The sequence below is a fragment of the Erythrolamprus reginae genome, chromosome 3, assembly GCF_031021105.1.
Source record: "Erythrolamprus reginae isolate rEryReg1 chromosome 3, rEryReg1.hap1, whole genome shotgun sequence".
NCBI classification, from domain to species: Eukaryota; Metazoa; Chordata; class Lepidosauria; order Squamata; family Dipsadidae; genus Erythrolamprus; species Erythrolamprus reginae.
The window spans coordinates 176,778,735-176,803,985 of NC_091952.1; the positions used below are offsets into that span (position 1 = coordinate 176,778,735).

Here is a 25,251-nt window from a genome sequence, read left to right on the forward strand (position 1 = left end):
ACTTGAGGCCGTATCCATATGCTCCAAAATGTCATGCTCTGGAAAGCATTCCTATCTAAATTTGTCCAAAAAATGAGATGCCATTAGCTGAAGCCATGAACTTGCAAACATGTGGCCTTTCATTCAATTACTGCCTCTTTTGTATTTTAGCTTCAGTGTCTCCCCGATCAAACTATCTAATTCTTAGTTTTTATTTAGAAAATTAATATGCCACCCACTCCGTTAAATAGCTCTGGTTGACTTATAAAGGAAGAATAAGAATTCCCATAAAAGCAATATAAAATGCATAACAGATGGAGTTTTTTAGAACAAAAACAAATTCAAATGTTAGCCTCACAAAGCCTGGATAATTAGGTATGGGGCTTGCAATTGCAGTGTGAACTCAGCTTTCTTAAAATCCAGTGAGATTTTTTTCCCTCCTTCACAATATAGGCCTCACAATGGAGAAAGCCAAATTGGTCATCAGATAATAAATGTATCCATGGCAGGATCTATAAAAGGATGTGAATAGATTGAACAGTAGACAGACCTGTAAGCAGTGAAGGGCTACCAAAAATTTTACTACCACACTGTGGGCGTGGCTTATGCAGGACGCCCTGCATTTTCTTTCAATATCTTTTAGTGCAAATTGGGTGCTCTGGAGTAGAGCTCCATTTTCACTACCCCACTGAGTCCCCTCCCCCCCCGTCCAGGTAGTAGCCCCCCCACCCACCTGTAAGGCTTTATTTGCACATCTTGTGTTCAGAACCAACCAGTGAAGTAATATAGGACATTATAGAGAAATTGCTCATTACTTAGGCCATTACTCGTTTGCTGGCTGGGGAATTCTCGGAGTTGAAGTCCAAATATCTTCAAGTTGCCAAGGTTGGGAAACACTGACTTAGGCTATGGCATTCCAGGTCAGCTATAATTTCTGAATGATATTCAAACTGCATTGTGATTTGCCACGGTGTAAGTCAGGATTCTCTTCTCCAAAAGAGACACATTTTATCAACAAAAGTCCTCCTTACTATATATGTTAAGTGATATCCAGTATCTATGCTGGATTAAAGACCACATCCAGACAACACACATATCTCTTAAAGGGGAATGCAATTCCATCAATAAAATTTCTGTCTGCCTGAATTCTGAAGATAAGTCAACCAAACCAGGAAGAAATGTGTTATATCTGAATGCATCTTCAGCTTGTTCCCCCATTTCTACTCTAGAATTTCTAGAGATTCAATACACATCCAAACATAAGAAAATAGCAAAGCATGGGATTATCACATATTGATTAGGGGAGAAATCTGTAAATGGATTTGGTGAAACAAACATGGAGACGCTATGAACTTGGTGAAACAAACCTTTACATAGATTACCGCACAGAAAGCATCAAACCCAAAACCCATAATTCTCCCCACATCTTCCAGTCTAACTTTCAACCTACCATCTCACAACATCAAACTGACACCTGCCAGACCACCATGGTCTTTCTCGTGGCTTGATGTAGACATTAAACAACATGCCACACAATATAATTTTACAGAGCTACCAAAATAGCTCCAGAGCAGAACTCTCCAAATAATATGTTGTGCTAATAATCCAGAAAATAAGATTTCCAATCAAGAATATCAACTTTGTATCCAAGGAAATGCAAAGCAACCAGGATATCCAAGAATATTTAAAATGTTCGTTCTTCTTTCCTGGCATAGATCATTTATCACAATGGTCCAAGGCCATCTACAGTAAGCAGTAAATCTTAATTAAACAAGGCCAGAAAGACTCAAGATAATCAGTTTAATCTTATAAAGATGTAATGCACCACTCTTTTCTATAGCCTAACATTGAAAATTGAACAAAATCTGATGGGTGTTAAATATTACTGGGTTAATTGTGGTTTTTTCACCATTTTCTCCTTTTAAATTGATGTGAATTCCATCTGCAAAAAAGAAGTGATACTGATAGAAGAAAGTATTTGTAACTCAGGATTGAGTTGTTGGGTTCTTGGTGTTCTCTGAGTTTAGCCATTTTCTTGCAAATATTTCTTTAACAAGATGGGTAACATCAGTGATGGGCTACCAAAATTTTTACTACCACACTGTGGGCGTGGCTTATGCATTTTGTTTCAACATCTTTCAGTGCAAATTGGGTTCTCTGGGATGGAGCTCCAAATTTTGCTACCAGTACTGCGTTCCTGACCGTACCCGTAGAAGCCCATCACTGGGTAACATTATCAAAACCAGCCTGATTATGTTGCCTAGTTTGGTAATGAAATGTCTTCAAGAAAACCACCAAGCTCAGAGAACACCAAGGACTCCACAAAAAGATGTGATCTGAGCAGTTAATGGCAGGTCAGAATCACTGGAACTTCTTCATAAGGCAAGTAGGTAGAGATCTGTGACAGCTCGGTCTCATATCTGAATAATCTGATGCCAGATCTAGTTTTAACAAAATAAGGAACAGAGGAAAATTGACTCAACCAAAACTGTGTAACTTTTAGCTCTTTACAAAAGTGATTGGATGAAAGAAGTGCAGGATACTGAACACTGATGGCAATATAACTAGAATTTGTATTGGGTGGTAGGTTGCTGGATCTTATTGTAGCAGCTTCTTAGCTTTTCTAAAATAATAGCACCAGCAGACTTACCAGCAGGTGCCTTTTGCAGGAGGGTCGGAACGACGCGGACACATGGCCGCCACCATCTTGGATCTCGGCTGAAGTCTCGCGAGATTGCGAGACTTCGGCCGAGAGTCAGGCCAGGGTGGCCTGATTGCTGATGTGGCCGGGCGGGGCTTGCCAGCCCTATAAAAGGGCATGCAGGCCCAGGTTCGGCCTGTTCGCCCGGGCCACGTCAGAAGAGCAGACACCCGCCCGCCCTCCCTATGTTTGCAGTGTGCTATTATGGGTCGCCCTAGGGGGCCGAATGGGAATTTTTTGCGGTTTGGCCTTTTAGCTGGGCCGTTTTTTCGCCCATTCCACACTGGGGAAGGGGGTAAGCGGTTAGGGGGTGCTTGCACCTTTTTAGGCTAATTGGCTTACCTTTGGTCATTTGGGTAGGCAGGTTAGGGGCGGAAAACTGGGTGGTGGTTTAGCAACTGCGCGTTCTCCCTTGGGCATCTTTGGGGATGATTGACAGGTTCTCTCCAAGCTCATGGTGGGGTGCTACCTGAGCAGTTGTGGGGAACCTGTCTTTGGGTCCCGCACCTTGAAGCCCCCGGGTAGTGGTTAGCCGGCGGGACCCCCCTCATGCAAGTGCATGGCAGGGTCTCAGGTGAGGGAGTGGTCCCTCACCTGGACTAGCATCGAGCTACACTCATAGTTGCCCAGGAATGTTGATTGCTACGTCATTTCCGCCCCGGAAGCAATTGTTTGACCCTGCAGGTCCATTGTTTGGGTCATATTTAAATATGTTAATTTATGCTAATTTAGTTGAATAAATTATGCTAATTTATTTTAATAAAAATGACCCAGTTTTAAATCCAGCTCTGGTGTCCGTGTCATTACTCCGTCTCTTCTGCAAATGTTACACTCAAATTTGCCCAAAATGAATCTGATAGGGTATAATATGCTTGATGTGGTGCAAGATTATAAAGCCCTACCCTCTTCCACCAGGGCCAAGCAATGAAACCTATCCGGACAAATGTTTGTTGACAATGCAGTAGACAGATACTGCAATATGATATCAAGCCGAGAATGAATCCAAACGCTGTTTTTTAAAAGAAGAAGATAAACCATTTGGATTAACTGAAATGGCTGCTTTATCATAAACTTTTTTTGTTTTGTTTTTGTGCCTTCGAGTCAATATTGACTCCTGGTGCCTGCTTGGACTAGCTTTTTCAGAAGTGGTTTACCATTTCTCACTTTCTAGAGCTAAGAGAAAATAACTGGCCCAAGGTCACCCAGATGGATTAGAATTCATGTCCTGCTGGTTTCTGGGCTAGTGCCTTAATCACTACATTAAACTGGTTCTCTCATATGTTTATTCACGTTTAAAAGATTTTGCAAGTTCTACAGCAAGTGAGAATAAAGAGAAACAATTTGTGTCCTGTTTTCTTGCACTCCGTAGTGCTCTACTTAATTGAATTAAAACACAGTGAGTGAAAAACATCTCTTGATACTTTTTCATAAATCAACTGCAGTATATTAGTTTTGTTGTCATATATTTTGCTTCCCCATATGGCGCTGCACTTCAGCATCAATACTCAGGAGAGTGAATGAGATCTATTTGAATGTTTCAAATTAGCAGGTTCAGTTTAGGGATTTTTCCCGAAAATATGCTACCAAAAAGTTCAATTCGCTCTTGGGTTTATCAGTGTTTTTAAAATGCAAGATAAATCTTTACTTTCTTCTTTGTTTTTTTCCCTAGAGTTGAACTTTGGAGAATGCTGCACAGAGCCCATTACTTTTACAATCCCAAAATGATAAAGCCCCAGTACACATAAAGATGTGATTTGGAACATCTGCTGTTCAATTAGATCAGCATCTATCAAATCCCAAATCAATACAGCATAAGAGTGCAATCAAATTCCAATATTATTGGATTTATGACTAGTTACCCCCTCTTCAACCCCTCCCCCAAAAGTAATGTTTTAGGCATTCAAGTAAAGATTTTTAGGCAGAACAAGTGTCCTATGATACCATTTTCTCCTTCACTAAAATACAAACTAATGAATAAGACATTTCAGCTATCATGACACTGAAAATTATTTACATTTCAAGTTAAAACTGCAAAGAAGGGTTGTTGATGAGCAACAAAATGTAAGGACAACAAAGCCAAGAAAACAGTGACAGCTATATAGTATATATCCCCCACAATCATGGAGCTGAAAGATATGCACATCTTATCACCAATGTTTATTTTTCATTGTTGCATTGGAAAGTAATGCACTAATCTACTAAAACAGGTAGAGAACAATGGCACCTTTATGGCTTATGGACTTCAACTCCCAGAATTCTTGAGCTAGCATGTCCACAAGTCATAAAGGGCCACAGTTCCCCATCCCTTTACCCAACACATGGTATATTCCCTATACTGCCATGGAATCTAGTAAGGTTGTAGCTTCTCTTCTACATTATCAGGTTCTGCATAGAACCCCTGTTTCCTACACATATTTTGGTAAAATAGAAATCATTTGCTTATCTGCTATGCCATTGTGGTTGATTTGGCTTGGATTTAGTTACGAGTGTAAAGGAAAAGTCAAGTTCATAAAACCATCCAAGAATTGAAACATTGTGCAATAGCTATAAATCTCAAGGTCATATCCAGATCCCTTTTTCTTTAGTCTTTCATTGATTCAAGTGCCAAAAGGGTATTACACATAATTTCATAAGAAGTGCAAAGAAACTGGGCAAAGGCAGTATAAAACATGTCACTTGTCTTTCTAGATACAGGAAAATAATTGTTATATTTTGTGCATCTGGGGCCAATTGGCCCAACACATCTGCTACCAATACTTTTTTTTTTCTATGATCAGGAAGGAATAGGAGAGTAAGGTGTGACTGTTGTTAACCTTGACTAAATTATTTTCATTATATCACTTGGTTTCTTCTGAACTTTTATAGCTGAATATTAGGTTTGCGAGCCTGGTTTCACTGGGGAGAAAGCTGAAGAAAGAGGACAAAATCAAAACAATATTTTTTCTAAGTAGAACATGTGAAACAAATTAAAAGTCTTAAAGATCTGACAAAGTCTGAGCTTTAATTCCGATTTAAATGCATTAAGAAATGGTGACTCCAAAATAAATTATTATTATTATTTAATTAACATAGGTATCATAGATGGAGTAATATGTGGGAATGATCTTGGAAGATGGAAGGAAGAGGTTCAGCCAAACAATTGGTCAGGAAAAGTGAAATTACATTTTGAAAATTAATTACCCACTAGCTTTTGTATTTCCAAAAAATTCTTAGATAAGTAATATAGCCAATGTGTTCTCACTTCTATATCAATTTCCTGATGTTAGTATTTGAATCTCGTGTGATCCGAAATAGATGATGATGATGATGATGATGATGATGATGATGATGATAACAACAATAACACCACCAATAATAATAATAATAATAATAATAATAATAATAATAATAGAGTTGGAAGGAACCTTGAAGGTCTTCTAGTCCAACCCCCTGCCCAGGCAGGAAACCCTAAATTACTTCAGACAGATGGTTATCCAACATCTGCTTAAAAACTTCCAGTGTTGGAAGGTGCTTTGGAGAATAGGTTGACTCCTTCCTCTTTGTGGCAACCCCTGAGCTACTGGAACACTGCTATCATATCTCCCCTGGTCCTTCTTTTCATTATAGATGCACTCCGCATGCACACGGAGCAATTGCACACCTGCACAATGTCGTGATGCGAACCGGTGGTGAAGGTGGTCAAAGTGATCAATAGAAACTGCAGTTTAATGTTTCCAAATGTAAAATAATGTACTTGTGAAAAGGAATCCTCAATCTGAGTATTATATTGGCAATTCTATGTCAGCAAAAACTTCAGAAGAGAAGGATTTATGGGTAGTGATTTCCGACAGTTTCAAAATGTGTGAACAGTGCAGTCAGGCGGTAGGGAAAGCGAGTAGAATGCATGGCTGCATAGCCAGAGGTATAACAAGCAGGAAGAAGGAGATTGTGATCACAATGTATAGATAACTGGTGAGGCACATTTGGAATACTGTGTTCAGTTCTGGAGACCTCACCTACAAAAACATATTGATAAAATTGAACGGGTCCAAAGACAGGCTACAAAAATGGTGGAAGGTCTTAAGCATAAAACTTATCAGGAAAGACTTCATGAACTCAATCTGTATAGTCTGGAGGACAGAAGGGAAAGGGGGGACATGATCGAAACATTTAAATATGTCAAGGGTTAAATAAGGTTCAGGAAGGAAGTGTTTTTAATAGGAAAGTGAACACAAGAGCAAGGGGGCACAATCTGAGGTTAGTTGGGGGAAAGATCAGAAGCAACGTGAGAAAATATTATTTGACTGAAAGAGTAGTAGATGCTTGGAACAAACTTCCAGCAGATGTGGTTGGGATATCCATAGTAACTGGATTTAAACATGCCTGGGATAAATGTATATCCATCCTAAGATAAAATACATGAAATACTATAAGGGCAGACTAGATGGACCATGAGGTCTTTTTATGCTGTCAATCTTCTATGTTTTTATGTTTCTATGAAGGTAAATGGAACCCACTCCTCGGGGGAGGAAAGTGAAGGTCTCTCCTGATCAGTTGTGTCTGATTCTAGGGGGCAGTGTTTATCTCCAATGTGCCAACATTGTCGGAAAACACTTCCGTGGTCATGTGGCTGGCATGACTACAGGCACATGGAACACTGTTACTTTCCCATCAAATTGCTATCTATTTACCTTCTTGCACTTGCATGCTTTCAAACTGCTAGGTTGGCAGGAGCTCACCCCATCACACAGTGCTTGGATCTCAATCTGCCAATCTTCCGGTCAATAAACCCAGCATCTTAACAGCTTGTCCACTGCACCCTTTAACATTGGGAAATACTGTTCTCACAGAGGAAATCTACATTAAAGTCAGGGACTTTTTTTCAAGGAAAGCAATGGGTCAGATCATCGCTGTATTTTTCCCCTGCATGAAGTTGGAAATGCAGAATGAACATGCCGAAATAAAAATATTTGAAGAACATCTGGAATATATTTAATATTTTATAAGTGCACTTCTGTCTCTGTAGCTCCAGTCCAGTGATGGGTTGCTGCCATTTCGAACTGGTTCTTTAGAAATTTACCGCCATTCGCTGAACTGGTAGTGATGACCGGATTGCCACACTCCCAAAACAGTCCTCCAGTCACTGCAGCTTGCAAAAAAACCCAACAAAACTATGCATATACGCAAAGGCTTCTGTGCATGCACAGAGCGAAGTGAACACGCACTTGCAAAGCGCACACTTCCATCACAATGCAAACCAATAGGTAAGTGGAACCCACCCCTGCCCAGTCGTATCTATTCTTGGGAATCCTCCAACTTTACGTTACAGACTAGAAAGAAAAAGGAGGCAGATTTCACTCAGGAGCCAGATGTCATTTTGCCACATGAATTACATCACTGGATATATAACCAGTTATGCACAATATATTTGGAAGCAAGCTGTGATAAAGTTGTAGCTCTTGTCTCCCAAGGTATATTTTCTACTCAGTGCTTCCCAATGAGAAATCAGAGATGCTTGTGATAATCTGAAGAATTACCTAAGCAGCTTCGGGCTAATGCAACCTAATTCTTTCTTAACAGCTCTTTTGCAATTCATCACTTCACTATACAGGAGTTGGCTGCTGCTTCCTGGTTTAGACACAGATGATTCCAGCCATTTAGTTTTTATGCAGCAATCACGTTTTATTTGTAAACTGTCACCGCTTTAGGTGATTCTAATCTAAGAATCTGATCTACTTAAACCGTTATTTTTTTCCCATGGTGGTGGTGGTGGGTTTTGCCAGGTGAGTGGAACAGGTTGAAATGTTTCTTATTTTGGAAAATGTATGTGTTTAATACCAGGTACATCTGTAGCATTTCAAATGCTGAGCTTAGTATGCACTGAGATATTTTCTACCTATGAAGTGTGCTAATAGTAATAATAAGAAAGGGGAAAAAGTCTGGATAGTGTGCATGGCAGCACTTGTAGATTGCAGAGTAGAAAGAAAGAACTGGAGAAAATAGCAAAATACAAAAACGTACAAAAGAGCAGGAGTAGGAGCAAAAGAAGGAGGAGAGGAGAAGGGGAAGAAGAGAGAGGATGAGTGGGAGGAGGAGGAGGGGAAGAGGAGGAAGGAGAAGGGGAGGGGGGAGGAGGAGGAGGAATAAAGGAAGGAAGGAAGGGGAGGAAGGAAGGAAGGGGAAGGAGGGAGGAGGGGGAGGGAGGGAGGGAGGAAGGAAGGAAGGAAGGAAGGAAAGTTCCAATAGCCTTGGCTGCAATCCAAAAACTATAGATGAACCACTGGAAGACCACAAACATTGTCACCATCATTCTACTTTATTATTACTATTACCACTGCAAAAAGTAGCTTTACTTGGATGAACATAAGATTACATCTTATGACAATACCTTTAATATTATTAAACAATCTTCCTATCCTAAGTATTTGGGAAGAACAGGGGGTCAAAAATATTGAACCCATATAACCATCTGGCTGACTTTGTAACCAACCATAACAAAAAAGTTTTTTCCCCTTTAGCCTACCTATTAATACTTTATTTGTTGCTGTTAAAAACATATCTTAGCTCCTAGTCAGATGCTGACTGAGAAAAACAGAGGCTTAGGAAATGATGGTGTCATCATATTTTAGAATTGATACCTTAGGTCATGTTAAATAGTTTTTGATATATGTAGCTTTCAGAAAGGACTTCAGGGGAGAAAATTGAGGGTGTGACTATTAAGGACAATGATATTATGAGATATTTCTCATACCAATCTCGTTCAGAATATTACCAGGAAACTGCATGATATGGATTTAGGAAAGCCTTGCATTAAAAATAAATTTATATTTTACAGTAAAATTGTTCACGCTCCGTTCCAACTCCTTTCTAGGCCAAAAAATGGTGTGCTTATTATTTTGATAGCTATAATTTAAAATTGGTGCCCGCATCAACTCAATGACTGGATGATAAGTGTCTTGAAACTTCAAGAGAAGCCACTAAATTTTTCACAGCATTTGGGTGTCATTTTTGATATTATAAAAATATGGTGCCCTTTTAATAATGAATAATACATTATTCCCACAATTTGATTTACATGCATGGATTAAATGTCATGTTTGAAAAGGTGCTGTTTTATGCTTCCTGAATTTCCCTTAAGTAAAGCCAAGTAGCACCTGGCAAAATCTAGCAAACTTCCTGCTTTGCCAGGTTGACACGATGTGTAATAGTATCTTTAGATTTGAACCTTTATATGAATCTCTTCCAATCAGCATCTATGTATTACGAATGGCCCAATTTCTGAGTATGTTTTTCAAAGGGAGGACCAAACTAGATATTATTTTCAGCTAGGGTAGTTTTATTAAAATATTGAATATAAGAATTTTGGTTGTCTTGTAGAATTCCTATTAGTCAGTTACTTACAATATATATTACTACAAAGATACATACATACATGCGTGTATATGTTTGTGTGTGTGTGTTTGTGTGTGTGTGAAAGAGAGAGAGAGAGAGAGAGAGAGAGAGAGAGAGAGAGAGAGAGAGAGTGTGTCATCTGCACCTCTATAATTGTCTGGTTCAGTTCTGCAACCCAATAAGACAGGCCTAGACTTCAGAGGATAATCAGAACTGCAGAAAAAACAATTACTGCTAACCCAGAGTCCGGTAGGAGTTGAGAGGCTTATAAATTTAATAAATTAAGTTAAATTAAATAAAACCTGCCTTTAATTGAGGACCTGTATATTGCACAAGTCAAAAAGAGGGCCGTGAAAATATTTACAAACGTCTCACATCCTGGACGTAAATTGTTTCAACTCCTACCCTCCAAACAACACTATCGAGCACTGCACACCAAGACAACTAGACACAAGAACAGATTTTTCTCCGAACGCCATCACTCTGCTAAACAAATAATCCCCTCACCACTGTCAAACTATTTACTAGGGCTGCATTACTATTACTATTATTTATTTATTTATTTATTTATTTATTTATTTATTTATTTATTTATTTATTTATTTATTTATTTATTTATTTATTTATTTATTTATTTATTTATTTATTTATTTATTTATTTATTTATTTATTTATTTATTTATTTATTTATTTATTTATTTATTTATTTATTTATTGGATTTGTATGCCGCCCCTCTCTGAAGACTTGGGGCGGCTAACAGCAATAATAAAACAGCATATAATAATAATCCAATACTAAAAACAATTAAAAACCCATTATAATAAAAACCAAACAGACATACAGACATACCATGCATAAAATTGTAACGACCTAGGGGGAAAGAGTATCTCAGTTCCCCCATGCCTGGTGGCAGAGGTGGGTTTTAAGTAGCTTACAAAAGGCAAGGAGGGTAGGGGCAATTCTAATCTCTGGGGGGAGTTGGCATTGTTTAGTTGATGGGACCCGGAGAAGACCCACTCTGTGGGACCTAACTGGTCACTGAGATTCGGGCAGCAGAAGGCGGTCCCGGAGATAATCTGGTCCGGTGCCATGAAGGGCTTTATAGGTCATAACCAACACTTTGAATTGTGACCGGAAACTGATCGGCAACCAATGCAGACTGCGGAGTGTTGGTGTAACATGGGCATTAGTCTTCTCATCATTTCTATCACCCATCTCCTCCCCCTTATGACTGTATGACTGTAGCTTGTATGCTCATTATTTATATTAATATTGATGGTAACCTGATTGCTTATTTGTATGCTATTACAATCATCAAGTGTTGTACCTCATTATTCTTGACAAATGTATACTTTCTTTTATGTACACTGAGAGCATATGCACCAATGGTAAATTCCTTGTGTGTCCAATCCCACTTGGCCAATAAAGAATTCTATTCTGTTCTGTTGATATTGATATTGATGTTGAATAATATTACTGTTCTGTATTTTTATTCAGAGAAGTTTTATTTTTTTTAATGCATCATCAACCTTTTCACTGTTTATTGACATAATGGTTCCTCAATTTGAAACTCAGTTTGCATGGCATTAAGTGAAGTATATATCCATCCTTAGCACTGCAGCAGCCTATGAATAATAGGAATAAGAAAAACTTGGGAATAAGAACCATTTGGCTCATGTGTAGTTACTACAGCACATAAAGATCTGTGCATGTTGAACTTAGATTTCTAAGGGCTTAAATAGCCCATTGATGTACAAATGGTTCTCAACTTACAACCATTAGTTTAGCAACAGCTCAAAGTGAGAAGAATACTGAAAAAAGTAATTTATGACCAGTGCTCAACTTATTTTTATCACAGTATCTCTACAGGCATGTGATGAAAATTCAGGTGCTTGGTATTCAGAATATATTTATTATGATTGTAGAATCCCACAATCATGTGGTCACTATTTGCAACCTTCTCAACCAGCTTTCGACAAAGTGATTTACTTAAAGAACTACAGTGATTTGTTTACCATGACCAAATTTGTTTTGAAACAAATTTATATGGCAGCCCAAGTCCCAAGCCATGCTGTTTACCAAGCGCCTGAATTTTAATTTTAACACCCATTTTACTTAACTATGCAAATTCTGATCTCTTTTGTAGCTATTAAGTCGAGGTATGTCTGTATATACAGTTGCTGGTATGTATACCTTTTAAACAGCAACCAATTTGTTCTGCCTTTTTTATAGTTAATATTAAACAGAATTCATCAATTCTTTTTTTTAAGCTGACCTTGCTGCTTTTGGGAGTGTGGCCTCTATTCACTGCCTATACAGGAGATTATTTTGTTTGTTTGTCATCTTTTTTCATCCTAATGTTCATGGACATATCAGCCTAAGTTAAAGATTGTGGTTTTTTACAATAAATATGGACAAGAGGGAGAAGAATAAATGAGGGAGGGAGGAACATTGATCAATGTCCTAGTATTCCATAATTTACTTAGCCATATTTTAATTGGAAAAATATGAATTTTGGTTTCAATGCAGATTTTGTTTTAAACATTTTCATGTTTTTGTTATTTCATTCTAATATTTCCTTCTAATAAGGTTTTTTGGTAAACACCAAATGTTCCTTCTTTATTATTGTATTTTCAGCATTTGTGTAATGTATGATTTGTCCATTTGGGAATCATGGACAGAGAGATTTTGCATTATTGCTAGAACTTGTTTACCTGCATAGCATTTTGTTCTGAAATCCTCTTCTTGAATATTAATCCCAGTTATTTGTTTGCATTTTTTTATCTTATTTGCCAGGACTGCCAGAGTAACTACTTAGAGTTAGCACTCTTGCTTATGCCTTTATTTATTGAAAAGTTCATAGACGTAGACAGTGGTCAATTTGTTCTCATTTTGCTATTGGTGCACACTCTCTATCCAGGTTTTGTCTTTTCTCCTAGGTTCATTTTGTCAAATGCCTCTAATAGGAAAGTCCATTTCAAATTGTTGATATATTCTCTGTCTCTAGGAATAGTATTACCTTCTTTTATTTCTTATTAATGTATTAATGCATTTATTAAATCTAATGTTGTCTCTCATCCTTCTCTTTTTAATGCAACCAGTTCAATCTTCATGTATGATTTTGGACATGTGCTTCTGCATGGATTTAGCTAACACTGTGCTAAATATGATCATCATTTAATTTTAAAAAAATTGGGTTTTTTGTACGATTGAGGATTTGAAGAAACCTCAATCATACAAACCATTTTTTTTTAATTCTTTAACTCATTTTCTTTTTTATAAATTGGTTATATATACTTCTTCCTATGCCTTTAGTATTGTTTTTGTTACTTGAGTTTCATTTACTTTCCTCAAAAACAATAATTCTTCTTCTAACCTTTTGCAACATTGAGATATAATTTCTTCTGGACATAATGCTTTTCATATTTTAATTTTCTTTATGGCTTCTTTAATGTCCTGAATTGTAATTGTTTAGGTAATATTTGTTGCTGTGTTGTTGCTGTTGTTGTTATTTTCTTTCAGAGGGCAGAGTTGCAAAATTGAGTGTGATTGGGAAGAAATACAAGATGAATAATAACGATAATGATATATGAATCATAATTAATTACATGTACATTAAATCAAATCAAATTTACTTTTACTGTGCTCATTTGTTTTTTGTTTTTTAATGGTGTGTGTGTGTGTGTGTGTGTGTGTGTGTGTGTGTGTGTGTGTGTGCATGTATTTATTTTATCTTCTTCCTGACTATTTTTTAGGGGGATGATTGAATACTGCAATAAACTAATATACATCTTTGGCCCACAAAAACAGAATAATTTGAAAAAATATATATCTATCATCTATTCTCTCTCTCTCTCTCTCCCTCTCTCCCTCTCTCTCTCTCTCTCTGTCATCTATCTATCCATCAACAAACACATACATACACTTACCTACACACAAATACACAATTGCATATAATGTATGTATATATGTAGTGGAGAGTAGCAAAGTTTGTGCTTATCAGATAAATGAAAAACTCTTGAAATTGTTCCCCCCTCCTCTCTGAATAAAACAGTTCAATACTGACATCATCAGCAACTTCTCCTTTTCCAAACATTTATCCATTTGACATTTTGCTCAAAAAATATTTCCTCTTTTTCACAAGGGGGGAGGGGATCCATGAAGCTTAAAACATAGAAAAACATCTATACATTCATATATTTATCTACAGCTACTTATTCATTTATTATTCTAAATCGACTTTATACAAATCATGTTACGTAGATGACAAGCTGCATAGACTTTTTAAGAAGCAAGCAAAAACCTAAATGTGACTGACAACCCTGCATAATCTAGGGTTTAATATATCCAGTAATTTTGGAATATTGTTATAAATATATTACTTACTTATTTGCTATATAACTGTGCTCAAAAGTGACTGGAATAGTTTCTATGTTAGAAAGGCAAGATAGAAAATTCTGCCTGCGCCTAGATTTAACCTAAAAATATTAAATAAATTATAAGCACAAGAGTGTATTAAATATTTCCCCAAACTGATTCAACTGTGCTGTTCAGTTCTTAGAATATCCAGCCAACAGTTGAGTCTTTCCTCAACTAAATGCCTTCCACACTCAGGGAAGTGAAGGGCCAGCTCCCTTTTCCAAAGTTGGCTGGATATTCTAAGAATATCTAAGGCACTCAGTTGAGGAAAGACATGTAACTCAATACAGAATACTATTTTTTCCAACCACAAAACGCATTAAAGAAACTTCACTTACTGTGTATATGCTTTGTCCGAAAGAGAGCTCCACGTCATAGAAGTTTCCATTATGTCTCACAGGCCGTGACTTTCCAGCCAATTGTTGTCCATCCACTTTGGAAGAAGAAAGAAATTTTCCATCAAGTTGTTTACAGATGGAAACCTTGAGACTGTAGCTACCTTGTGGCACTTTGTCTTTAATACCCCGTAAGCATTTTAGATGGATATCAGTAAATTGAGATTTTTTTAGGGTGGTTAACCTAAAGGAGAGGGGGAGAGAGGGAGAGAGAGAGAGAGCAACGCTTATTATCAGTACTTTTAAAAAACCTGTCTGAGCTTATTTGGGAGAAAAGATTATTTTGAAAGTACCTTGTATCCCATTTTCTTTTCAGTATACTTTATGTCATGTGATGACCTTTGGTCAGAAGGCCTTCTGACCAAGCTTAAGAACCAGGTTACCAACTTAACAACAGCAGTGATTTGCTGAACAACTGTGGCAAGAAAGTTCATAAAATGGGACTCATTTTAGTTATAAGTCAAGGACTACATGTAGTCTGTTTCACAAACGGAATGGACTGGTTACACTAACCTCCTGAACACGGGTTTTCCTCCCCCCCCCTCACTCAAACACATATCCTTTATGCTGAACTACAGGTCAAAGTTTTCTCAAACAGCATATTGATTGTCCTTTTTTTTTTTTGTACATCCCGATTTGCGTCAGAAGCACATACGGAGTTGTATATGTTTTTACATCAAATTGAAAACATTTTAGTCTATGTTCACTGTAAATACTGTACATTCTTATGTAGGAGAAAATAAATAAAAAGAGAAACATTTTAGAGAATAACTTGAAAGGGAATAGAAACGAAAAGACTTCAAGAAAGCGAGAAAATTTGCTTTCCAATTTTGAAAAAAGAGATGAACTTTTTAAATCTTTTAAACCTTGCATTCTATTTCACTTATTTGATTGTTTCTTTGCTTAAACCAATCGTAAAATTTATCCCAAATTCTATAATAATCCGTTTCTTCTTTCCCATCTAGTATTTGGGTTAGCATATCCATTTCAGCGCATCCCAAAAAGCATATTCATTGTCCTATTGTAGAACCTTTCTCCCATCTGGCCTCACTGGATACTGCCATCAACATTGCCTAACTCGTATAAGAATCACTCAGAGAAAGGTAAAGAGGGAGGGAGGGGAAGTAGAAAGGTGATGGGAAAGAGGAGGAGGAAAGGGAAGTAGGAACGGGGAGAGAAGAAGCAAGGAAGTAGAGGGAAGGGAGTGTAAAGAAATGAAGAATAACAGACTGACAAATTAACCACGTAAAATAGGTGTAAAATAGCATATTGAATTATGACTGATTTGATAAAAAGGTATAACTATGTTTTTATCTATATATATATTTAGGTATATGTATTGGGGGGGGGGGGTGTTTGTAGATTTTCACGGGTATAGGTATGTAGGTCTTGGCATATTCAGCTCTTTTCCTGTATGTATGAATGTCTACCTGCCTTGGAAAATGGCCCGTAGTGGGGCCGAGAGGAAAAAGAGGCGACTCAACCAAAAAATCACATGTAACCATTCCCTGGTACAAGCTGACACAGGAGATGAGCCTGTAGTCTAATGGCTAAAGTCTCTGCCTATAAGGCAGAAGCTCCAGGTTCAATTTCCAGTAAGGGTGTGGCTACCTGATGAAGGCAAATAAGCCTGAAATAGATCTATAGTAGTCTCCCTTCCTTTTCATTATCAGCAAAAATATGTTACACACACACACACACACACACACACACACACACACACAAATTGTGAAGGGAAGAAATAAAAATGTTACAAAAATGGTTAAGTTCTACTGAAATCAATATGCAAAGTTTTATGTTACATACGCTGCATGTGATGCAATTAGCATACCCACTGTTGATTGGCTGTTATAGTGGCGGGAGATTTAAGTGACTGTCAGGGACCGGCTGTCTTAAGGGAAGCCTTTAAAAGCGGCTTCCCTTCTGCCTGTTGGCATTCCATTTTATCCTAGCACTAGCTAAATAAAAGGTGCTGAACTATTCCAACATCTTACCTCTTCATTTTCCCATGCAATCTAACAGCTTAACCTCTTGGCTTTTTTCCACAGACATATTAAGTTGCTTGTGTTTTTAGAAAGATTAAGATTCTAATATTGCAATATATTTAGTTTGCTGTATCACATCTTGGTGCAAAAAAGTATTTCTTTATACATTAATTTCAAAATAAATATTTGATCCCATCTGTTTAACATGAAATCTGATAACACATGAAAGAAAGCATGGCTTCAACAAATTTTTAGAATTGCAATGTGGTCACTGTCGTGCCATCCTACAACCTCTTCAAGATCTGAAATGCTTTATTTGATATAGCAAAGATATTTAACCATATAAGTAATTTTATCTTATCCATATAATATAAAGATGTCTGATAATATTATGAGACCTATATGCAATGGAAATATTTATTTCTCCTGGGATGTATTGTTAAGACAGCATCCAGAGAATGCAAAAATTTTAATCCTGGTATGCCTTAAGAAATATAGTGACCAACAATCTCTTTTTAAAAACTCCTGGATTCAATTTATAATAGGAGAAACAGCATATTTCCATATAGATAGAGAGCATGTGAAGTTACATTCAGCAGGGTTTTTTTTAAAAAAAAAATCACTTGAAAGAATTAATCCTCTTTTGTTTTTGTCAACACAATCTATACTTAACAAACTAATCTCAATGGCAATTATTTAAGTTAAATTAGAAAATTCTTAATTAACAGTGAAGAATTAACCTTAATATTTTTAGACACACACGCACACACACACACACACACACACACAGACATACAATTAACATCATGTGAATGAATAAATCAGACAATGTTTCTAAAACCTCAAGGCAGGATTACTGATGCAGTCAGACCGAGTTATTAAACACATTCTAAATTAAACGCCTCTATGGATTTCATACTGAAATATATTGTGATAGTTTTGCATGCCAAATGTGACATTTTATATTTTAGATTCATCTTCTGCAGTAATTTTGGAAATGTCACACAAACAAAGATTTTGCATTTACCAATGGAATTACTATGCATGGCCAGTTAGCTTCCTCTTTTTTCTGGCTCTTCTAGTTGTTTCAAGTCAGCAAGCCATAAAAAATCTTTATCTCTCTGAAACACAGCAATTTGGAAGATAATCAAATAGTGACTGGGGGGCAAAAACGCCAGTCTGAGGAATTATACCACAATCTCTCTTGCATTTACAACATTCCCTCAAAGCTAGTGTCAGTTGAGTAGGAAAAGGAAATACGCGATGCATCGCATCTCAAGCTTGTCTTCTTTAAATAGTGGCAGAGCTGCCTTTCTTCTACCTAATATCACTTTGCTTGGCCAATGTGCTTGAAAAATTCTACCTTGCTAAACTGATCCGTGGGCCAGAGGTACCTCTAAACATTTTGTTAAAGCACATCTTTGCATTTGCAAAAACGTGCATGTTAAAAACCTGCTAAACTTACTTGCATCTTTTAAAATCTAAATAAAAAGCTTTTTTTTCCCCTGCAAGGAAATCCATATATCTGATCTAGTCATTTGCAATTTTCCTTTGAAAACACATACAGAAGGAGAGGGCCTGAGGGACTGAAACTGTTTACCTTCCAGCTAAGGAACAGCTGTTCCATTTGAATTATGACTCACTCCTGGAAGGTTAGGAAGTTTGGCTGCACCCCTCATTTTCCAGGCATTTGAGGCAGTTTCCAAAACCTTACTTTATGGCTTGCTTTGGTGACAAAGGGAATTTAAAGGGAACATTTTAAATAACATGCATAAATTAAAGGCAACTATGACACCTGAAACTTGCCTTATTTATTTGTCTGTATGTCTATCTCAAACAAGTGACTCTGCGTAGTGATCATTAAATCAATCAATCAATCCATCCATCCATCCATCCATCCATCCTCACATATATACATACATACATACATACATACATACATACATACATACATACATACATACATACCACATATTTGTGCTTCTTAAACATGCCACAGAGAATCCAGGAGTAGTCAACCAAAGTGGCAAAAGAATAATATATCTCAACCAATAAATGTTCTACCTTCCACATTGGCAAAAAGAATCAGAACGCAAAATACAAGTTTGGAGGACATGACCTTGTAGATGACCCTCAATCTGTCAAGGACCTTGGAGTACTCATATCTAATGACCTAAATGCCAGAGCCCACTGTAACAACATTGCCAAAAAGGCACTAAGAGCTATTAATTTAATCTTGCATAGCTTCTTATCTGGCAATATCACACTACCAACCAAAGCATACAAAACATTTGCTAGACCAATTCTTGAATACAGCTCATCTATCTGGAATCTACATATCGGATAATAATACAATCGAGAGAGTCCAAAAATATTTCACGAGAAAAGTCCTCCAGTCCTCTGCTCATACCTTATACCACCAGACTTGAAATCTTGGGCTTAGATAGCCTAGAACTTCGTCAGAACTTTGATCTGTCCTAAATTTAGTTCATAAAATCATCTCCTGAAATCTTTAACCTTAGACTACAGTTGACCTCACCCCATTCCTAAGAGGTCTGTAATGGGCGTGCATAAGCGCCCCATCATGCCTATGACCCTGTCCTACTGTCCTGTTGTCTAATTTACCTGTACCTACTTTACAACTGTTTATGTTTATATCAATACCTACTGTCTTATACATGTTTGACAACAACAACAACAATAATCATAATCATAATCAAATCATAATCAAATCATAATCAAATCATAATCAAATCATAATCAAATCATAATCAAATCATAATCAAATCATAATCAAATCATAATCAAATCATAATCAAATCATACTCATAATCAATCATAATCATATGAGTTGAGGGGTCCCTGGTGCTCTCTGAGCTTGCTTGTTTTCTGCAAACTTTCTGATTTGAACTGATGATATTGTCTGGTGAAGAAACCTTTACGAGGTAATATCATCAGTTCAAATCAGAAAGTTCAAGGAGCACCAAGGACCCCTCATTTCAACACTGAGCTACAGATATTCTCCTTTAAATATAACAGCATAATCTATCTATGTCTGAATTGATGTGACAAAAGTACTAAGCTATAATCAAGTGAACACTGGATATGCACATAAAAGTCCAGATTAGCAAAAGTAAATTTTATTTATTGCAAGCTTCTTGGAAGAGAATTGAAATGTCTTCAAAGAAAAAGAAGAAAGTCCAGTTGCCTCTTGAAAATGCTAGAATGTCTATTGTATCCCAATTAGCATAGCTTGGGCAAAATTTCCCATCATCTTCCAGCATTCTAGGATGTTGATTCTGGATATAGAGTAGTAACATTATTCCTTGATTTGTTACAGTGAATCTCTAAAGTTTCCAGGACTTGAAATATATGAAGGATCAACATTTTTGCATTTTGCAAAAAGAAAAATAAGTTAGCTGTTTCTCACTAGATTTACTCAATGAATGAATAGCACTAATTGATATAAACATTATATGAAGGAAAATCTTTTTAAAAAATCATGTTAGAAATTTAATTTGGAAATCTAGGTTTCAATTAGCAATAAGGTATGTTTAAACAGAGCAATTGTATCAAGGCAATTATTTGTGGTATTTCAAACTCGGGTTTTATTTTTTTAAAAATTCTTTTGGAGGAATGTTTTTTTTTTCCCTGGTAATTCCTAAACATTTAAATGAATGCAAATGAAGTCTGTAATTGTTACATAAAGGTTCTTAAAAGAAGAACCACCACAGAAACAATTAGATTAGTTTAATTTAAATCCTTTAATGGTTGTTTTTCTTCTGGACTGGGACAGAGAGTGTTGCTGTTTGTTTTAATTGTTTATTTTTACTCTATGTTGCCCAGGGTTATTATATAATTGGGCAGCATTATACATTGCTAAAGAAATAAATAAATTTGTAGGAGACATATGATGTAGCTTTCCACTTTCCCAGACATTAAATTTACCTTTGTGTACCATTAGCATATGTCATGAGCAGCTGCCCTTTTACATGAATAGTTATAACAAAATAACAGAGTTGGAAGGGACTTTGGAGGTCTTCTATTCCAACTTCCTGCTCATTTCAGACAAATGGCTGTCCAATCTTTTCTTAGAAAGAAAGGCTGGAAAACAGCCCCTTCTACCTAGCATTCCCTTTTCTTTCTCCTTTTCTTCCATCGGAACAACAACCCCAAAATATCCCACATTGACATTTATTTTATTTTATTTTATTAATCAGATTTGTATGCCGCCCCTCTCCGCAGACTTGGGGCGGCTCACAGCAATAATAATACAATGTAAACAAATCTAATATTTAAGTTAATTTAAAAAACCCCAATTTAGAAACCAATCATACATACTAGCATACCATGCATAACTTTTATAAGCCTAGGGGGAGGGAAAATGTCAATTCCCCATGCCTGACGACAGAGGTGGGTTTTAAGGAGCTTACGAAAGGCTAGGAGGGTGGGTGAAACTCTGATATCTGGGGGGAGTTGGTTCCAAAGTGTCGGGGCCACCACAGAGAAGGCTCTTACCCTGGGTCCCACCAAACAACATTGTTTAGTTGACGGGACCCGGAGAAGGCCAACTCTGTGGGACCTAACTGGTCGCTGGGATTCGTGCAGCAGAAGGCGGTCCCGGAGATATTCTGGTCCGTGCCATGAAGGGCTTTATAGGTCATAACCAACACTTTGAATTGTGACCGGAAACTGATCTGCAACCAATGCAGACTGCGGAGTGTTGGTGTGACATGGGCATATTTAGGAAAGCCCATGATAGCTCTCGCAGCTGCATTCTGCACGATCTGAAGTTTCCGAACACTCTTCAAAGGTAGCCCCATGTAGAGAGCGTTACAGTAGTCGAGCCTCGAGGTGATGAGGGCATAAGTGACTATGAGCAGTGACTCCCGGTCCAAATAGGGCCGCAACTGGTGCACTAGACGAACCTGGGCAAACGCCCCCCTCGCCACAGCTGAAAGATGTTTCTCTAATGTGAGCTGTGGATCAAGGAGGACGCCCAAGTTGCGAACCTTCTCTGAGGGGGTCAATAATTCCCCCCCAGGGTTATGTACGGACAGATGGAATTGTCCTTGGGTGGCAAAACCCACAGCCACTCCGTCTTATCCGGGTTGAGTTTGAGTCTGTTGACACCCATTCAGGCCCCAACATCCTCCAGGCATCGGCACATCACTTCCACTTGATTGAGATAGGGATTGTCTGAGATGTTTTCTCAAAGGGTTTCTTGGAATTGATTTAAGCTATGCTGTTCTGATCACTGTCTTTCTCCAAGACCTTTGCCTATTCCCACAGAATCTACTGAGATCCACTTGAGTGTTGTGATGGGTTAGAAACCAGGAGAGTTCGTGCAGGATTAAGAACATGGATATCAGCTCAGTCACTTTGGGCCTATCACTTTTTTTTTAGCCCAACCCACCTCACAGGGATGTTAGGGCAAGATACAATGAATTGTGTCTGCAAAGGATAAGGTGGTGATGGTCTATGGGGAAGAGACAGTTTCCAAGAAAGGAAAGAGACTTTGGGAGACAATCAACAACATAGCCCAAGATGGATTAGAGACAGAGATTTAGGATAGCCACTCCTTTGAATCTCCCAGGGTATATCCATTAGGATTTGAGTAATATAGGTTTAGTTTGGCAAGGTCCTTCTTATGTGAACTTTGGCTGGATTTTTCTATGTTGTTCTTGAGCTGGGCCTGATCAAAAATAGTAGCCAAGGCAATGTAAGAGATGACCAGGCTGAGCCTGAGGGAGGGGATCAAAATGCATCATACGTCATGAGTCCTTTGATGCCCACACAAAATCTAAGTCTAGCCTACCTTCTTATCTCCTGCTCATTTCCCTTGACTGTTAGTTGGCCAGGTTCTTGTAGAGAGTTTAAGCTTGCACTAAATCCTTAAACCAGGGCTGAAATTTTTTTTAAAAAAAACCCTACCACTTTTGTGGGCATGGCTTGGTTAGCATGGCAGGGGAAGGATACTACAAAATCTCCATTTCCACCCTACTCCAGGGGAAGGATATTGCAAAATGTCCCTTCCCACCCCACTCCAGGGAAAGGGTACTGCAAAATCACAATTTTCTCCCCACTCCTGGGGGAAGGATATTGCAAAGTCCCCATTCCCACCCCACTCTGGGGCCAACCAGAGATGGTATTTGCCGGTTCTCTGAACTACTCAAATTTTCCTCTACTGGTTCTCCAGAATCTGTCAAAACCTGCTCAGTTTTACCCTTTCTTTAAACTCATTTGAACAGCCTGAATCTCCTGGTTTCCCCTGTACTAGACAAACAATTAGATACTTACGTCATCTTGAGTTGATAAAAAGTAATGGTGGGATAAAAAATATAATAAATAAACCTCCTCCCCATAAACCTAAAGGGCATCTTGACCGTGCTTATGTGATTCACTGTGCATTGTACTATTTTCCTGTAAGCTCAATATTCCATTTAGAAGTGAAGTTTAAATTACCTGGAAAGTTTATAGCCATACAGAAGGCTGCCTGCTGAAGGTGCTTCAGCACAATTATATGGCAGAGGAGATGGAGCCTATAAGAGTTATACCACAGTTGGCTGAGTTAAAAAATATAGACCCCATCATGTCATTGCAATCAGATGGTTAATGAGTACTTAAGCAGGACTTTTGTTTTACACTGCTCTCTTAGATGTGATGGAATTAGCATGGATAAATTCCTTGTGTGTCCAATCACACTTGGCCAATAAAGAATTCTATTCTATTCTATTTGATAACTTCCTTCATGTCATGGATATATTATCATCAGATATAGGACCATTCTTACAATAATACATTTATCTTACCAAATCATAAAAACTTGCTATGACTCTACCATGTGAAATAATATATTAATATTAGATATTATCCAGAAACCATGGTAAGACTGGTAATAGTACTGTGGTACCTCTACCTACAAACGCCTCTACTTACGAATTTTTCTAGATAAGAACCGGGTGTTCAAGATTTTTGTGCCTCTTCTGGTGAACCATTTTCCACTTACAAAGCCGAGCCTCAAAAACTGTAACCGGAAAAGGCAGGGAGGAACCTCCGGGGGCTCTCTAGGAATCTCCTGGGAGGAAACAGGGCCGGAAAAGGCAGGCAGAAGCCTCCCTGGGGCTTCTCTAGGAATATCCTGGGAGGAAACAGACCCGGAAAAGGCAGGGAGAAGCCTCCATGGGGCCTCTCTAAGAATCTCCTGGGAGGAAACAGGACCTCCACCCTCCCTGTGGTTTCCCAAATCGCATGCATTATTTGCTTTTACATTGATTCCTATGGGAAAAATTACTTCTTCTTACAAACTTTTCTACTTAAGAACCTGGTCACTGAACGAATTAAGTTCATAAGTAAAGGTACCACTGTACTTAGATTTCACTTTTGTTTATGTAATCATATCACTATATAGTGCTTAGATTGATCTGGGATTTCCCTGAAATAATCAAATCAAATCCCAAAATTATCAGCTGCCAGAAAAAGACAAAAATTAAAAATGTACAAGAGTAAAAGTGAAGTGTGCCTCGAATGTTAAGGTAAGAGGCAGATGATGGCTATCTGAAACTGGGAAAATGCTGCTCCAAATAAACAACCCAGGATTCTGTAGCATCCTTTTTTTCCTTGACCTGATGGTTAAACATAGCTTAATCTAATTGCCCTTAAAACTGGAACAGAGGCAACTTCCATTGTGAACTTCCTTATCTAATTCCTGTGGTTGAATCAGCCACAAAAACCTCTTTTCCCAGGAAGAATGGTCGGCTTGAAACTTTGTACTTATTTAGTTTGCTCATGATGGAAATTATTTCACTTAATTTGGTTAGAGCTGCATTGACACAGGGGTTCATTAGGACACCCATTTGCTTGCAATTCAATTTAAAATTAAATACACTTTGTTGTGGATTTTATTACTTTTAAACTACTGTATCTATTGCCTTTATTAGCAGCTATTACACAATTATGAAGGTAAACAGTTTTCATTACCCCATTTGATCTCTTTTAGGGATACAACATTTTTCTTTTTGGTTCAGATAGCTGGAAGTTGGAGAATAGAGAACTGTCTGGCTGAGAGAGAGCAATTCAATAAAATTAGTGGAAATAATGAGTTGGTAATTCAAGGAAAAACATGTCAGTGAAATAATTCCTCCCCCAAATTCATTCAATTTGATCTCATAGAACAAAAGTGTGATATAAATATAACAAACATAACGATACATTTTGCTGGGTGGGGTGTGTATTTTTATTTGGGTTTGTACTCAGGCAATAGTACTTTTTTTTAATTAGACAGGGATAAAATTGAATTGCTAATCTTTGATAAAATGTCTTGTCAAGCTTTGGGTCATTTAGAGAAAGGGGTCTGCTGGGAAGATAGATCAAAGGATTTATATGTCTTTTTCAATACCT

General features: G+C 37.6%; 1 pseudogene; it reads right to left on the bottom strand.

Moving 5' to 3' along the window:
* The window catches only part of LOC139165454 (uncharacterized), a 186,195-nt pseudogene that overhangs the window by 41,917 nt on the left and 119,027 nt on the right, over positions 1-25,251 (bottom strand).